We start from the raw sequence: 15,646 nt of genomic DNA, 5'->3' as shown, positions 1-15,646 counted from the left end.
AGCTGTGGGACTTAGTCAATCTGTGTAAGAATGTCCTATATATAATATTTATTTATTTATGCGTATACAAAATCAAAGTGCCTTATAATTCTGTAGGTAATTGTGCCATATCTCAAATAGTCCATTTATATATAGGAACTTAATTTTACCTATTCTTGTAACATAAGTAAAAAACATACACATTACATAAGTAAAGTGGTATGTTTAAGAATACTAAAATTCACTCAAGGTTCCTGAATGTATTGGCATTTTAGAATTGAATTTATTCATACCTAATGTTTACTAGATACGACGCGTGCAGCGATATTGCATCGCTCAATCTATCGTTCATCCTCCGTCTTACATTTTATGAATACAAATAGGGATCGGAATTGTAAACTAGTCGTATGTAATTTGCCTTTTTAGGGTTCCGTAGTCAACTAGGAACCCTTATAGTTTCGCCATGTCCGTCTGTCTGTCCGTCTGCGGCTTTGCTCCGTGATCGTTAGTGCTAAAAAGTTGCAATTTGGTATGGATACATAAATCATGCATGGCGACATTGGCGACAGAACGGTAAAATAAAACCTCGCAATTTCCCCAAATATGATGTTGCAGACCGAAGGCCGAGCTGCAAGAGTGTAGTTTTCAAATACAGAAGAATAGTATTTACAAGTGCCCAAAATGCAAAGAGCGAAGGCTAAGCTTCGCGTAGGGCAGCGCGCTTTAAGCAACTTCTCCAAGTAAGCTTGTTGGCGGAGGCCGTAGATTATACCCGAAGCGTCCGCATGTGGCGCGTCTTTAGTTTAAACACAAAACCGTTTTACCCTTTGGGTAGGGTTCCGTACCCAAAGGGTAAAAACGGGACCCTATTACTAAGACTTCGCTGTCCGTCTGTCCGTCTGTCCGTCTGTCACAAGGCTGTATCTCGTGATCTGTGATAGCTAGACAGCTGAAATTTCACGATTGCCGCTATAACAACAAATACTAAAAACAGAATAAAATAGAGATTTAAGTGGGGCTCCCATACAACAAACGTGATTTTTGACCGAAGTTAAGCAACGTCGGGCGGGGTCAGTACTTGGATGAGTGACCGTTTTTATAGATAATGGTACGGAACCCTTCGTGTGCGAGTCCGACTCGCACTTGGCCGGCTTTTAGTAACCAATTTTATTATTAACTTTTATAAAATGTGATTTTCATTCCTTTTTTTTATATATTACGTCGGTGGCAAACAAGCATACGGCCCGCCTGATGTTAAGCATTCTCCGTAGCCTATGTACGCCTGCAACTCCAAAGGAGTTACATGCGCGTTGCCGACCCTAACACTCCTCTCCCTCGTTGAGCTCTCCTAAATGAAAAGTGGAACAGTTGACTGTCACGGTCATTCATTTATTTCTGAGCTTTGTGGTATCACAGCGTTTGCAGACGTTTTTCTGTTTAGATAATGGTTGGCTGATAGAGAAAACCTTCTGGCTTTGAGTCCGCCATCTGTACTTGCATATATTGCGCAATAATGTTTAAATAAATAAAATCTGCCTAAGTAGATAAACTATAGTACCCACTTACCTAGGTATAGGTAATTCACATTATTTACCTACGCCAGTATTATGTACCTATTTAATTTAATTTTAGAAATGCGTCGGCACACAAAATCAAACAATTTATTATTTGTAAAATATCGATCTTAATTCCAATCACGTCAGCTAATCAAGATATTATAATTATGTTCATTCTACTCTACCTACGAAAAAGGAGTAGGCAGCCATGCCACGCGATAGTGGATTATTCTATAAAGCAATCATTTTCTAATCTCCTACACGATAACAGGAAAATATATGAAATATTTATTTTGGTTAATTTCCCCAAAGAACTGTACTTATAAACTAAATTTTCTGAGTGCTTAACTGCAGATTTTAATATAAAACTCATGTTTTATGTAAGTATATGTGTCAGTCAGTCACCCATACGCAAATCTCATATAATAATCTTTATTTTTTTATAAATAAATAATTTATTCATAAACCCAAATAAATAAACAAACATAATAAAACTTACTATTTAAGTACAAAAAAAAACCTACAGAAAAAATTTGGCCCAGATCGCCATCAAAGGGCAAGGTGCCCAGAAGGCTGGCCGTATTTCCTCGCTGTATGGCGATACTAATTAATAATTATTACTAATACGCTGTGCGAAATAGTGGCCAGTCCTCGGGGGCCCATTTCTCGAACGATATTAGTCTAATATTATTAGTGTGTTGTCATTAGTGTTGTTAAAAGACTAGTCTTTAAGACTTTTGAACCTTAACGACTCGCGAACCTTTAAGGCTCAAGCTTTGAAAGCTAGAGCGTTAAAGGTTTGCTCACAAAGCGGTTTAGAACCTTAACGACTCAAACTTTTTATGACTTGTCAAAATGAAGTCTTTAAGACTCGGGCCTCATAGGGAACTCTAGCTTTTTAACGTAAGCTCAAGCCCCCGAACCTTAAAAGCTTGTGTCAAGCTTAGAGCTCATACGTTGAGCTCTCTTTGCAGAAATTATGTTTGTGTAGAGAATTTACGAATATTATAATATACCTATCTATATCGAAAGAGTAACTTAACATCAGTTAACGCATTTACTGCCTGCAACGCATACAGGGTGGACCATTTAGAACCGTGATTCCGTTGCGTATGTATATTTTAAAATTTTCCCGTTCCGTTCCGTCCTATATGAGTGAGTCATAAGAAATAAAAATAAAAGTATTTAAAAAAAATATTTATTACTTAATTAAGACTGGGTGATTACTTGAAGATTTTTTTTTTGTTTTTGCTCGAGCACTATTTGTCAGCGTGTTCACATTTCACAACACATACCTATTCAATCCAAGTTTCAACTTTCTAGTACTAGTCACTGAGCCAACCCGCGGACTAACAGACAGACGAACGGACAGACATAGCGAAACTATAAGGGTTCCTAGTTGACTATACGGAACTCTAAAAACGCGATAAGTCATAATTATCTTTTTCTGTTTTTCCCTATTTCACAAAAACGTATTAAATTTCACCCTATCCTATAGGGTAGGGTACCCCGTAGGGTTTCCCTATAGCATAGGTTGATCTTATTTGTTAAAAGCTTTTACTTTTTGCTCCAAACCTTTACTGCTAAAAACCTTACAGACTTAAACCTTCAAAGCTTAGGAGGCTTTAAAGCTTGAGGCCAAAAGACTCGAGGTTTCTTTGCTCGTAAGCAGCAACACGAACTCTTAGTTCGAGTCGTTAAGGTTCCGAGGCTTTAAGGTTCGAGGCTTCAAGGCTCAGCAGTCGCGACTCAAGTCTTGTAGTTTACGCCTCAAAGCTTAAATCTACAACACTAGTTGTCATGGCAATCCATACGATTTGACAGTTCATGGACTAATAATATTAGTCTAATATCATTCGAGAAATGGGCCCCTGGTCACCAGAAACCTCTATTAGGCGTGCCGACAAGTATTTACTAATAAGTATATTATTAGAACATTGTAAAATGACACGACTTACGTGCGAAAATGTATACCTGTGTATGTAATAACTAGCCGTGATTTATATATTGGTTGTTTTAATTCTACATGAATATTGTGCAGTTAAAACCACCAGTTGGGTTAATAATTTGACAATCACTTGATTCAGATTTGATTTATGTATGATAACTTCTCATTGAATAAATTCTTTAATTATTTGACAATACGTAGTATTAATAAATATTTATTTATGAAAACGGATTATATCGCGTATATTGAATTTATAATACATCCCGACGTTTCGAACCCTTTACAGCGTTCGTGGTCAACGGGTGACTGAGGAAAAACTACAAAGTGCAAAAATACCCACATGCTAAAAATAATGAACCATCATAGACTATAAACTAAAAGGCTGGTTGCAAAATCGGTTCATAAGGCTAGTTATACAATACAACTATTTTCAAGTAAAGATACGCGATAAAAACTACGCCGGCTCCAACCCTACACCTCAGACCCGAGAAGATTTAATTCCCTCCTAAATTGTAGGAGGGTATCCTAATATGGGACCGGCAACAAACTCGGCGGGACACATCTTTTCAAAACATATTATAATATGTTTCTCTTATTGTTCGTGTCTAGCTCAGTGATCGTAAAAAAATCACCCCACTTTAAGTATACGGGAGATACAGTACCCTAAAAAATTTTTCTACTACTTCTAGCTTTAATCTTACTTTTAACTAGATTGGTGTAATTGATCTATATCTACACTCATGCCAAATTTAAGGTTTCTAGCTGAGCTAAGTAAGCCGCGGATTTAATTTAAAACGGGACTTTTGTCCTTACACAGTTACACTAACTTGTCCTTGTTTGCTTACCGCCCGCCCTACCAAAGCTCGCTTAGCATTCAATGAACTACTCAACTACTCATGGGGCGGCATAGATAGCAAAACCGATATTTCATAATGTCATCTCGGTGAAGAAAATACCTACTCATATTTCGGAGCTTTTATGTTTAGGTTCACTATTTTATCTTTGTTTACCGCTACTTGTCTACTTGTACGTTAGCGGTGTAGGTTTCACATTTTCGGTAAAACAGCAATGGGGACTTCCTTCACTTAGTAGGCGTACTCGTAAAATACTCAAACATCCAAACAGGTAGGAACAGTTTACATCACAATATTAGAAGGATAGTATATTGTACTATTTCCTATGGCAATAAATGCCACATAAGCACCCTAAGTGTGTCGCTAAGATATCACTTAGTACACAAGTGTTAGATAAGTGAGCATGTTTTCTTAAAATAAATAATATACTCAAAGCAAGGACTTGCTTTGCTTGATATACCTAAGATTCTTATCCTGAAATTTGCTGTATAAATAAATTCATGTAAAATGAATATGAACTGACAACAAACAGAATTCCTACATACTCGTAAATACGGGATTCGTGTTGAAATCCTAGGGGAAAGTATTTATATTAGAGTAGAGACGGGGTGTGAACTGGCAGCTTTCTCTTAGGTATTAAATTAAATATTTCGCCCATTTTATTTCAGTAAATAAACAACAGAAGTCTTTAGATGACAGAAGACAATATAGTTATTTGTGCAACAAGAGAGGAAAGTTGGTTTTTCTTGCGTTTATTTTGAGTCCCGAGAAGCGAAAGATTCTATAATTAAATCACGAGCGAAGCGAGTGATTCTAAGGTAGAATCTTGAGCGTAGCGAGGGACTCAAAAACACGAGATGTAAAATAACATTGCTCTCGTGTTGCACACATAATTTTTCACCTCAGTAGTGAGAACATATTAAAGGTTAAAATGTATTTCGAATTACACAGAATAAACAAAAAAAAAAGTATTATAATATGTACGATACGATAAGATACGATACGATACGAGACCGGACCGGACCGGACCGTACCGTACCGTACCGTACCGTACCGTACCGTACCGTAGTATGAAGTTCATGGCCTTCACTAAATTAAAAAGCTACATTGTTTCACTCCCTGGAGTGAGGAAAGTCGCACTTAAACGAACGTAGGCTTGTTCGAGCTGCTGAGGTGAAAATACAATTTCCTTGTCTTAAACAAGTGATTTTCAATCCGTCACTCGTTTTATCAAGGAGATTGACAATGGTTTCAGCTAACTCTGAACCGAGTCTGACGTGACAAAGTGTGAAAGTGCAATATGTTCATAAAATTTATGCTTGTGATGACCGTTTCTACATTTTGTTAGGTACTTATTGCAGTCTGTGCAGAAATAGTTCGGTGACTCGGTCCTTCTCTACAAATTACCTAACTGAATTATTTCCGAAGATTGTTTAACCCTCGTACCTTAAAACCTTTGCAACGATCAAGATTCCATATTTCGAACCACTTTCTACACTCGTGGTTCATTTGTGGAATATTTCGCTTGCTGCATGGGGTACAATGGCAGATTTTATTTAAATGTAAAATAATTAATTAATTATTTGGCACATATGTAAATAATAATATGTATAATTTTAGATTAAATAAGTATGTTTCCCTATGTGGAACTATGTCGCCGTGCCCTAACAGGGCGTCACATGAACAGCTTATATTTAAGAACACCTGTACCTGCTATGTGATATGCAATAAATGATTTCAATTTCAATTTCAATTACAATATTAACACGAGGGGTTAAACATCTTTGCCCCCTTGTAAATCAAATGATTAATATTCTCGCTCTTTTGAATTCAATATTGAGTCACCAACCGTAAGTTCCGACTCCACCGATTTTTTTTTGTTATAGCTAAAAAGTTAAACCTCTCTTGCATATGTAAAGCCAATAAAATATATGATCACGCGCCATGTTGCGGAATTTCACTGGAACTAATATTTTCATACTATACTGAACTGTCACCCTATACATGAAAATAATAGCGCCCTCTTGACAATGATCATATATTCCTGGTCAGGCTTTACTTGTATTGTATAATAAGTATTAGGTCAAGTGTTTGTTGACTCAGCTAAAATACGCGTCGCATATAGTGGAGTATATATGATTATATAAGAATAAATGGTTTATCTATCTATCTATCTATCTATCTATCTATAAATACTACAAATAAAATATATTCTATTCTATTCTATATATATGCTCTTATATCATAAACTGTCATTAATTTTAGAATTCCATTTATGTAGACATAATCTAAGAGCTTTTGCAAAAACAAAAACAACTCGTATGGATTTATAATGGCTTTACCCTCTTGTGGGTTTTGACAGGAGGCATTTTGCCAACGACGACGTTTCAAGACGTACCACGCATGATAAGAATTTTCGGTGTTTATGAAATTTTGATTTGATAAAACTTGGTACCTAAAACCAAAAAAACATTTATTGTTATGGACAACACTGATAACACAGGACGTATGTACAATTTTATTGTACAGTTTATTAGAAAAAAAGAGCGGGAAAGGCGACAGTTTTGACAGTTACCCACAACCGATTCGTACAAAATTACCAAAAATGCAGACCCGTTCCGAATCTCGTGTTCAAAACAATCTTAATAATAAATAAGTATTTCAGATAGGTATTTTTACAAATATTCAAGAATAAAAGCAAGATGTTTGATAAAAATATACCTTTCAGTTATAAAAAGAAATTTTCCCGTAATGTAAACAAAACAGGACCCTTGTTTACTTTATGTAGGAGATTAAAAAATACGAGATCTAACGAAACATTTCGAACAGCAACACACAAACGACAATTTTTAGATGAAATTTAATTGCAATAATGTTTACGAATCATTTATTTTCTTGTGTTAACTATATAGTACTTAGGGACGTATTAAAAATAGCATCAACGAACAAAAGGCTTCCACTCCTAGCTTCAAAGCGTTGTTAATTCAAAGGCTCCAGTGCGTCATCGGTATCATTGAATTGAAAACAGCGACAAAGACTTACTATGTTGAAACAAGGTTTGAAGAGTAGATAAAAAAAATGGGAAAACAGTGTCATATTTCTTTCCTTACAAATATCTACTGACAATCTAAGAATTGTTGCGATACCTCCTCTTACAAGATATATACAGTGGTACTACGTAAACGAAATTAATAACTAGCTTAAATCTAAAATAGGCCCTTGAGGCATTGTACCAAGGATGCTGGCGGCATTTCCCCGCTGTATCGCAATGCTGATACGTTGTGCGAGAAAGCCGCCAGCTCTTCGGTCACCAGTTACGTCAACCAGACGCTTCGCGATTTCTGCAAACAACTTATGCGCGCTGGGATCCCATGGACCTAGAGTTTCAACTCCAACTCTTTACAATACCTTGGTATTGGTATTTAAGAAAAAAATCCCAACCCAATTGTTCGATAACAAAAAAAAACTAAATAATTTCACAACAAAACAAATTAAACTTTAGCTTAGATTTTAAATCTACATCTTAAAGCCACCAAACAAAGGAAATACAGGGGAAATATTTTGTGTATAAGCAAATTTTGGCATTGTTGTAGAAAATGGTGTATAAACCACATACTAAAAGTACCCGAGAGTGGGGGTGAAGCTAACGGGTAGGAGGGGGTTTAAAGGTCCCTTTTTATAGTTTTTCGTAAATAATTCTTAAACTTAGCAAAAAAAATTATTACTTACATAAAATTTTCTAAAAGGAAACCTTTATCGTCTTAAATATACATAAAGCGCTCTATATTAGATTTCTCGTTATTTTAGGAGTAGGTATACATCTTATAAATAAATAAACATCAATAGGAAAATTTTGATAATAGAACGTTCTTTTATCACATTTTTCCTGTTTATCTATCCTTATTAAAATGTACCCGTATCTATACCTAAAATTACTAGTAATATATACATAGAGAGAACGCGCTATAAATAAATAATGGCCCTATATTTCATCATTCATCACTTTCATCAGTATTTTAATTACAAGCAAAATTCGCAGAGAGAGCGAACGCGCTGAAATAATAATATATAATTATAATTACCTATTTTCAATTCTAGTAAAAAAAGTAATGTGTGTCAAATGGCATCAGTCAGATTTGGTATGTGGTAAGACTATTTCTCTGAACTTCTGGGGGTCGACATTTTCTAGCCTAAAAATTAAGTTAAGTTTTATTTTGCTGACTCGAAATAGTGTGTAAAGAAGCAATGGCCAAGGAGTTAAGAAGACTTGTAAGTTAATTAGGTAGACCTAATTAAAGTTAAGACGCGATGTTGTGTTTTTGTCACTGAACGGGAAAACCAATGTAAGATTATCGTAGTTGGTTGAATTAGGAATATTCATGTATTTAATAATTTTCTTCATATTACTCCTACTCTTAAAGCATGTTAATTATAAGATGTATTCTTTGAAAAGATGTGTCCCGCCGAGTTTGTTGCCGGTCCCATATTGGGATACCCTCCTCCAATTGAGGGGGGATTTGAATCTTCTCGGGGCAGCGGTGTAGGGTGAGAGCCGGCGTAGCTTTATTTGACGTTCATAAGCGCATTGTAATATGCCTACTTGCCTGCTTGAATAATAAACTATCTTTATTTATAGGTATAGAATATTAAATTTATACATTTTGTTAACGTTAAAGTAGAGTCCACTGTACTCTGAATGGCGAAAATCAAAGTAAGGCAAAAGTTTATTTTTCATTTAACTAAATTGGTAGGTAGGTAGGTATATGTATATGAATAAAATTAACAGCTTTGAGTGATTCACGGTTAGTTTCACTAGACTTATATTGACCGGGATATGGATCGTGATATCGGGAGCTCGAAAACAACACAAAAGGTGACCACGGCCCATATCCCGGTCAATATAAGTTTAATGAATAACATTGTACGGTCGAGTACACAAACATTTTTACACGCCAACTTACTAAAAATGTATTATTATAGTTTGTCAAAGGACTGTCTCATTTCTAACAAAGACAGAGAGAATCATACTATCTTTGTCTTAGACTGGTACTAGCATCCAAAAGAAAAAAGGATGAGTATAGTTGTTTTTGTTCTTATTTACTGACAATTTGGTTTGACCAACTAGACACAACCTTATTGTCAGTGTCTTAGGGCCGGTGGTACAGACGGACTACGACCCGATTGCAACTTGTATGGGAACTCCACGCCGACGTAGACGCCGACTGCCTTCAGATACAAATTGCAGTCTGGTTGTAGTCTGTCTTTATCGACCCTTGTTAGAGGCGTGCAAATATGTTTTCCCCTCACTAGCTCGGAAAGCCGTCTTTTATCCTTTAAAACAAGCGGGGAAAAACGCATTTTATCCACTAGTGGGGAAAGTAATTTGACCTTGGATGGAGCGTGTTTAAGTAGCTTTTGACAGATAACAAAACGTAAAACGCTCATAAAAATGGTTCGTTCGATATTAATTATCATTCAGTACATGGTTTGAAAATTTAATAAAAAATACCAAATTTGGCTTTATTTAATGATTTTAAGTCATAAACCTTAAATTCAATAAGAAACATTTGTTTTTTTAAATGATGTTGAATGTAATTCTGAACGCACAAGTTGAGTCGATGCAATTTCAAAACGCATCGTCAGAAATGTCAACATTGTCAACAAAAAATTTCTCACCGGCTCCGACACGTAAAGATGCACAACTTCCAGAGTTTTCTGTTATAATATCGTATTATCGTAAAAAAATAGTGATTCCAGTGATGAAGATGATCTAACGCCTGTGGATGTTGCACTTTCCTCGCTATAGTGAGGGGAAAAGTTTTGTGTTACACACGGGTGCAAATGTATTTTACTTCTCGTGTGTTGAAACACTCGCGGGTAAAATACAACTTTACACCCTTGTATAACAAATAACTATTGTTTAGCTCTTTCCGTAATGGGTCACACCGCCGTAAAACAATAGCAGTGGCACGTATACATATAGGCTGAAATATAATATATGTTATATTATTATATGTAGGAAACAGCTGTTTAATTAACTCCATTGTAGAACCATAAGTTAGATAATAATTTTTTTTGCTACATTGTTTACAAATTTATCACATTAACCATCCAAAGAAACGCCCTAGTACTAATGAGTATTTTCGTAATTACCTATATATATTGCTATGCGGTGAAGAGTATCATCACAGTTATGTACTTACATGTATCTATATGATACATTTAAGACCGGTGCATATAAGGCCATTTAAGAACGAGTGTAACATTTCTATCATCTGCATCAGTTTGTCGATTATGCGTAGTGCAAAACGAATGTTTGCGTTTTGGTTGTGATATACTCACCAATAATATACATGTCGGAAGGCTCCATTTATTTTCATTCATATCTATTTTTACTCCAACGTATAGGTATAGATACTAATTTTATTATTCCTTATGTCGTTTCGTGTGTAAGAATCTAGTGAAAAAAATATTGGCACCTCAAATAAAGATTTAAAACTAAACGTCCAACCCAACCCAACACAAACAGGCCAAACATAATGTATAGATGAACCATGTATGAACTAATTCTAATTGTTTCTAATTATAGGTACATTAAACCAATGATCATAAGTCTAAACCTAAATTGAATGGGGTTGGCAACTGAACCTTGCATAGATGGCGCCATCATAGCTTACCCCTTTTTGTATGAGATTTGGTTTAAAGGGCTGGCATCCAGGGCATTAAAAAAACAAAAATTTGACACAATTCTAGGGATTGACAGGGCAAGCTATGCTGGCGCCATCTGCTAAATACTTTGACCGGCAAACCCCATTGTGTGAACTTATGTACCATTAAAACCATTATGTACCAGTACCAGTGTATGTGAGCTGCGAAATGGCATGGAGAAATTATGAATGAATTCATCGATAAACTCGCCATGCACTTTTGCGGCTGATGGTACAGTCTTCAGAAGAGCAATCAAATTTCTATGCAGAGGGGGGTCAACTATCTTTGCAAGTGAATGTACCTAAATAATTCGGAATTTATTAAGCGTAACGCCCTGTATTACTCCCATGGACTGGGAACTATTAATAGCAGTCGTATCACTTGAATTTACATTAAATCATTATTTTTGTTGCAAATCTGTAGGTACCTATATTAAATTCCCTGACCTACGTACAAAATGTATAATTTGCTTCTCAAGACCGTTAAAGTAATAAGCAAAAAAGTGCCGGCCGTTTTCCAAGATATGCGTCGCTTAATGACATAATCCGTCGGTCTCTTGCCATCATCTATGTGCCCGCTCTTCTTGAGCCGACTGGCATTATCAGGGATGATGGCAAGAGGCCCGATGGGGTGTCCTTGGTTCCTTGGAGCTTGGGACGGATGTTGGTGTGGGATGCTACCTGCGTAGACACACTGGCACCGTCCCACCTTCAACGGACTAATCTAAAAGCGGGCGGAGCGGCGAAAAGCGCCGATATTTTAAAATGTAATAAATATAAGAGCCTCGGTAGCGAGTATCATTTTATTCCATTTGGAGTTCAAACTCTAGGTCCATGGGGTCCCAGTGCGCACAAGTTGTTTGCAGAAATCGCGAAGCATCTGGTTGACGTAACTGGTGACCGAAGAGCTGGCTAGCATCCTTGGTACAATGCCTCAAGGGCCTATTTTAGATTTAAGCTAGTTATTAATTTCGTTTACGTGGTACCACTGTATATATCTTGTATGTAAATTAATGAATCGTTTTGGTTACATGAGCTGTAGAGTAACTTTACTGGTTATGGGCCCAAAAATACGTTGCCTAATTTTGTTTAGGAATATTTTTCTTGCTTACTAAATGTCATTAAAGCTATAATCATTTAACTAAAACAAAACGTATTATCTTCAAAATATTCTCCTTTGGCGTTGATACACAAACGGAAACGTTTGTAATAATTATCATCAACATGCCGCAGTAAAAAAAATACGTATTTTTATTTTTTGGCTATCCTGTATATTGATACTGCTATATATTGCTGTATATTATTTTGGCTGTTTTCGTATAATGATAAGTACTGAAGTAGCCAACCCAACCTAAACCACAATTTCGTCAGTTTACCACCCCACAACAAATTGCTAGGTATTAAAATTGTATGTCCATGTCCAAGAATTGCTTACGTTTAAAATTAACATTGGTTATAGAAACGTATTATTGTTAATATTTGTTCAGTTTGTACTTAAATTCGTAAAATGATATGAACTACCTGTATTTTGGAAATAATCTAATCGCTCAAAAAACGACATAAATAAATAATAATAAATAATAATAAATAAATATTATAAATATTATAGGGGCATTCTTACACAAATAAAAAATAGGTAGGTGTGCAATTATATAAATAAACATAATCAATTATAAGTAAATGTTAATAAATAGTCAAAAATACAGTACTTACAAAACAAATTAAATATAGTCCAAAAACTTTGGTTTTCTTGCAGTTTGCTATGGTTTAGTGAGATCAAATTAAAACATACGCCTTTAATATTTGCATGTAGGTAAGCATGTACCTATATGATAATAGTATTACGTAAGTAGTGTACACTTGTTGCTAAGCACTGTAACTAAGTCGATCTGTACCTAGTTTTGGCAATAGAGTGGTGAGCGAGCCACTGCCGATTCGCCCGCAAGCCCGCGCGAAACTGAGAATATAATATTGTATGTTAGCTCACTGCTGTGGTCCCGGCGGCACTTTTATTTCACAACTTATAACCCTAGAGTACCTAATCATGCTATTGCTATACCTACTCCAAACATATGAGAAAGGGCTAAATGTACTATAGCATGCTTATAACACGAATCATTTACGCTAAGTACCTAAGCTACAAAATTCACCTAAGCCTAAGTGTAATATATGACAAGAGTCAAATTTTTGGACTTACGAGTAAGTTATAGTTTGTTTACGTCAGTGATTTCGATTTTGATTATTTGTTTTAAATAAGTCTTTAAGAGAACCCAAAGCTTGACATTGCATTTTGAACGAGTTTAACATAGATACCGCTGTGAGAGAGTGTAATTCAAACCTCTCTATTTTAAAATTATCAGAATCACAAATTTTGTGTCTGAGTACTTTACAACATTTCAATCTCAAATTATTTGCATAGCATAATTAAAAAATAAATGTTACTTACATCTTTTTAAATTTGATTTGTTCCCTAGTTGTTCGTGGTCGAAATTAATAGTTCCAGTGTTTTGAAAAGCTCTGAGCAGCGGCAGATCTTGTCCGAGATGAACTCATTACCACCTAATGGCACGTTCATAGTATTTGTTATACAAGGGTGCAAAGTTGTATTTTACCCGCGAGTGTGGAATTGAAACACGAGCAAGCGAAAGGATTCTATAGTTGAACCACGAGCGAAGCGAGTGGTTTTAAAATAGAATCCTGAGCGTAGCGAGTGTTTTAACACACGAGAAGTAAAATACATTTGCACCCGTGTGTAACACAAAACTTTTCCCCTCACTATAGCGAGGAAAGTGCAACATCCACAGGCGTTAGATCATCTTCATCAACTGGAATCACTCATTTTTTTACGATATTATAACAAAAAACTGGAAATTCTGTACTTTTACGTAAGAAGTTTTTAAGTAAAATTTTTGTTGACAATTTTGACATTTCTGACGTATGAAATGTCAATGATGCGTTTTGAAATTGCATCGACTCAACTCGTGCGTTCAGAATTATGATCAACATCATTATAAAAGAACAAAGGTTTTTATGGAATTTTAAGGTTTATGACTTAAAATAATTATATAAAGCTAAATTTGGTAATTTTTATCAAATACTCAAACCATTTATTTAATGATAATTAATATCGAACAAACCATTATTATGAGCGTTTTACGTTTTGTTATCTGTCAAAAGCTACTTAAACACGCTCCATCCAAGGTCAAATTACTTTCCCCACTAGTGGATAAAATGCGTTTTTCCCCGCTTGTTTTAAAGGATAAAAGACGGCTTTCCGAGCTAGTGAGGGGAAAAATATCAATCTGACTGTCTAGTTAGAAAATATAAATTAAATTGTCATCAGAAATACATTAATATACAGTTATAATATATTTTTTTAACCCAATTTAAATGGACAACCTCTGCATCAACAACGACCCAGAGCGACGGTCGTGGCCACTCTCCAGCATGCGTTACATATAGCTCAACCATCTTACGCCTAAAACCTCGGTCGGGCCACGCATAATGGAGGGTTCTGTACACTTCATACGATATGAAAAAGCCACAAACAAGCAAAAGGGCACGGTCTTCACGACACTTACGGCCTTTTAATAAAAAAGAGAAGTTTTTTGGAAATAATCTCATTAATGGCACAACCGATCATGTTAAAAACAATTGTCGTGGTAAGTATTTATCGAATGTTGTGCCACACGTTTATTTTAACTGATTTAAAAAATATGTCAATAATATATATATATTTTTTATTTTTATTTTATTTAATATTTAATTAATATATCGTTAATTTGATTAAATATATAAAATATAGCTTACAATTATCAAGTAAAATAGTGACATACGGACAAACGGACGGACATGATGAAACTATAAGGATTCCGTTTTTGACATTTTGGCTACGGAACCCTAAAATGAGATAAAAAGCTGGAAATTCGTGTACACCTTCATAATGGCGTTTTAAAAGCCAAAGTGGTTGGTCGCCAGGCCAAAGCTCACGGAAATCGGTTTTTCGCGAATATCAAGCTCCAATCCGACTAAGAATTGTAAATATTTTTCCTTCTGTCTAATCCAATCTGGAATGGAGTATAGAAGGTTTTTTTTAATTTAGCAGAGTATATTAATTCATATTATGCAACGCCACAATATTGTGAGCACAACGACCAACTAAATACTATTTATGTTTTAATACAAAGCAGATGAAAGGTCAATGTATCTTACAGTTCGTTATATCAAGCGAGTACCTAGTGAAAACTATGCTTCTACGTATAGGTACTTCGAACTAAATTAAAATGTTATCTATACTACAACTCCAAACTTCTAGGCCAAAACGTGGTAAATAAACTATAGGTATCTAGATATTATTTAATGATTATATTATACATTATTTTCTTCTTAATCATATCTATACTCTACATATTGTAGCTGTTATAAATGTGATGTTTTTGGCAAAATTTCATTTTTGGTACAAGCTTTTATCGCTGACTATACTTTTCTTTCCACAGGCAACTAATACTCATCGAGACAATTCTAAAAACCCCAAACACAATTAGGTTGCGTTGTTTTATCACAGAGTTACAACGACCACCTCCTGTCCCCATCGTCAGATCA

This window comes from Cydia strobilella, chromosome 18 (genome assembly GCF_947568885.1).
Source record: "Cydia strobilella chromosome 18, ilCydStro3.1, whole genome shotgun sequence".
Classification (NCBI taxonomy): domain Eukaryota; kingdom Metazoa; phylum Arthropoda; class Insecta; order Lepidoptera; family Tortricidae; genus Cydia; species Cydia strobilella.
This window is presented reverse-complemented; position numbering follows the sequence as displayed.